General features: G+C 42.7%; 1 protein-coding gene across 1 annotated transcript in view; it reads right to left on the reverse strand.

Moving 5' to 3' along the window:
- The window catches only part of LOC116387651 (integrin alpha-6-like), a 13,503-nt gene that overhangs the window by 8,960 nt on the left and 721 nt on the right, over positions 1-3,822 (reverse strand). The gene's annotated exons all lie outside the window — the stretch shown is intronic.

The raw sequence follows: 3,822 nt of genomic DNA on the forward strand, positions 1-3,822 counted from the left end.
ACACACACACACACACACACACACACACACACACACACACACACACAGAGGCTGCCATTGTGAACAAAGGACAAGAGAAAATGCCATATCCAAGTCTTGACGATGGGCCTCCAGTTCCCAGGGTTTCCTACAGAGTAAATCAAACAACTCAAGGATGTCATCTTTTGAACTGACGCTTTGGGGACGTTTACATTTTCAATACGCCCGTCTCTCTCTTTGTGTGTCTCAGTATGATCCAGGAGCTCTCTCTGGTTTGCTTTGTCTGTCCGACGACCTCCAGAGTTAATGTTGGACAGCACATTGTTTTCACCAGATGAGATTGAGGAAAGCCTTTTTTTAGCTGGAACACAAAGCATTCTCAGATCCCCATCTGGGAAGGAATCTACAGAGATATAGTCAGAGTGAAGAGCTGAAGCTTAATGTGATCGGCATGTTTGCAGCGCCAGTCAACACTGCAGACACTGGCTGCAATGTGGGAGAAGATGTCAAAATATAAAGCGCGACAGCGTAAATTATTGTGAATATTGACTTCAGCAGGCATGATGGGGATTAGCAATCAGCTAATAAATCAATTTGTATGAAATAAAAAAATATGGCTGGGTAAAACTGTTTACGATGTTCTCTACAGTCTTATAAAGCTGCAGTGATGAGGTGGATTGAAATGGGTTCGACGGGAAATATTGAGAAAGTATGAAGAAATGTCTTTGAAAATTTCCCTACAACAAGTCATCAAAATGGAAACAAACTCACACTGTTTACCCAATGTGAACCACTGGATTGGTTTGCCCTTGTTTGAAAAACTAGAGCACTATAATTTGTGCCGTTATCCCACCCAGTACGTGTCCAATCCTGCTTTTTTAAATTACTAGGGGTGGGAAAGACACTTGACACAGAAGTCAACTCTCCACCTCTACGTACACTACCGTAGCAAACAGAAAAACACGTTTTCACATTCAGTGAAATCGTTCGGGCGTCTCATTCAAATGAGCCACTTCAAAGATGAGGGACTCGGGGTGAATCCCAGGTGGGTACATCTCCGCTCCCGTTATCCTCAGAGACACAGGAAGCCGGGAGAATGGACGGAAAGAGCTCAGGCCAGGATCCATTGGATTCTGGGAAATGGGGTCCCTGGGTCTAGGGTCTCTGCTGCATTAATGGCCGCTGTAGTTCTACTGCTACATAATCACACTGTGATGCTCATTCAGTGTCTCATTCCGCTGTTTCCTTAGGGGTAAATGCAACAAACAACAGGACACAAACAGCATCATATCAAGATTATGTTACTGATTCATCAAATACTACAGACAGCAGGATCGAGCCCGCTGAGTCTGAGTAACAGCTGATATTCGGTGGTCCAGATGTAACACTGATTTATGTTCCTCGCAGCATTCTTTCAGCCATCGACTCTCGCTTTCCCTCAGCTCTTTTCTCACTCTCTTTGATGTTGGTTATCCTCAACTAACCTGAAGGGAAGGGTGTGGGTGGGGGGGGGCTAAATCTGACTCTCATACTTGTACACAGACCGTACACTCTCACACACAAAGTTGACTGAAATACTAAACTCTCCAGTCTTCCTAGATCCTCATCGTCCATTTCTACGATCTAGACACAGCATGACACTGACATTACTATTTAACACGCCTGCATGTCTTGCTTTTCGTCGTTGTCACAGTGTGTCCCTGCATCCTTTACTCTTCTCGCTACATCTTCGTTTCTCTGGAGCAAGTTCCGTTTCTCAGAAACACACACTTCTCAGACTCGATCCAAACTCTTAGAACTTCCCTAACCTCTCACTCGGTCTCCTTCTCCCTCCTCTCTCCATTCTTGATTTTATTATAGAGACAGCTCCATCTGGCAATTATGACAGACCACGGAATGCGACGCACACACTGACACGTGCACACATGCATATACACGATCCCATTGGCTCCTGTCCTCTTGCATGTACATGTACAACTCATCCCTGTGGGGCATGAAAGGTACTGGAATATATAAAACGGAATAAAAGTTGGCATGCATGGCTGGCAAAGGATTATGACGCACTATCCACACCCAGCAGATGTTGTTGAATTCTAAGTTATAATCTATCTATCTATCTATCTATCTATCTATCTATCTATCTATCTATCTATCTATCTATCTATCTATCTCTAATTTCTATTCTCACTGTCTCTACTCTATTGCCTCAGGTTAGGAATGTTTCAGCCAACACGTTGAGCTTTCTAACACTGTTCCAAGTGACTGACAACAAGGCAACGCCTCAGTGCTCAGCCACAGCATGCATCAGCACCGTTACAGTTAAGCACACCGAACAGGCACTCACAAACATGCACAAACTCACACATGCATCCACAGGCGGCAGGCACACCAATGCATGTGCCTGCCATACACCCAAACACACAGTCGACAGGGAGAGCACATTCCGCTTCTATAACAGCGGTAGGAGCGGCGACGCTGGCGAAAACAAACATGGCCTCCTGCTCGAACATGCACACACACACACACACATTTTTGTTATAATGTAACGCCGACATGCTGCTGAGGGATCAATCTCATCGGATTAGAGCATACCTAGATGTTACACAAACTATTCAACTATGTGGAATATAATTGTTTTTTGACAAAATAATACCCGTCACAATTTCCCAAAGACACAATTGTTGATCCAAAACTCTAAATATTCAGTTAAGCATCATAGACGATGAGGAAAAGAAGCGTATCTTCATCTTCATGCAAATGTTTGGCATTTTGTGCTTTAAAATTACTTAATTATTTTCTGTCTATCTACTACTTGGTTACTGTAATCGCCTAGTTGTTTCAGGAGTTTACACCTCCACTGACAACTAAATGTGCATTATCTACACTGAATCCAGTCATGTTAGGTTTTCTTGTGTTTAACTTAACACCATGAAGCACGGGGACTTTGTGGTGGCTTTGGTCTTGTGCTTATCACCATCTAGACAATCTAAAACACACACTGCCACTGTGTGTGTCTCTGTGTGTGTCTGCGTGTGTGTGTGCATGTACAGCAGTTGTAAAAGTGTGTAAATAGGTCTAAGAACCACATTTAACCTCTGTGGGGAAGGGTAAAGAGTTGGGAATGCGTAACAACTGCATGATAAGGGCCATAATAAGTCTCAGTATCTTCCAGTGGTACATGCTGTGGTGACATTTAGGCATTAGTTGTACAAATACAAAATGCTATTTGGAGCACAGTTTCACCCAATCCCCTGACCAATTACAGGATAGAAAAGGCGGTGTATTGATCATTTCTGTGTAAAAATCCAGTTAATCGCAGCAATAATAATACAATTAAATTATTTTTCTGCATTATCTACTTTTACTTTTGGCAGTTTAAGTACATCATTTTGATAGTTACTAACTTTAATTTCCAATTCGGTACTTTTACTTAAGTAATTTACTTAACTTAACATGCAGTTTTACAGTGTGACATTGCTGTATACTTCCTCCACTACTAATTATGGACCAGCAAACGCCCTTTAATCACAAACACAGACAACCGTGTACATTTATATCTGGCTGGTCCATTATAGTCAAACAGACTCCCAGATTACAGAATTCCACTGGCGGTTAACGTCCAGGCTATTGAAACCAGTGACCACTTGATGGCAGTTAACCTTTATGCAGAATGACAAACCCCTCTGAATCCATGCCCATAAAAATGCCATCAATGATTCAATGAGATGTTTTGGCCCTACAAGCCAAAGCTCGGTGTCACCTAAGACAACTCTGGGAGAAAGTCAGCAAAAACAAAAGAGAGAGAGAGAGAGAGAGAGAGAGAGAGAGAGAGAGAGAGAGAGA

The sequence above is a fragment of the Anarrhichthys ocellatus genome, unplaced genomic scaffold (genome assembly GCF_004355925.1).
Source record: "Anarrhichthys ocellatus isolate YVR2014 unplaced genomic scaffold, GSC_Weel_1.0 scaffold15, whole genome shotgun sequence".
In the NCBI taxonomy this organism is placed as follows: domain Eukaryota; kingdom Metazoa; phylum Chordata; class Actinopteri; order Perciformes; family Anarhichadidae; genus Anarrhichthys; species Anarrhichthys ocellatus.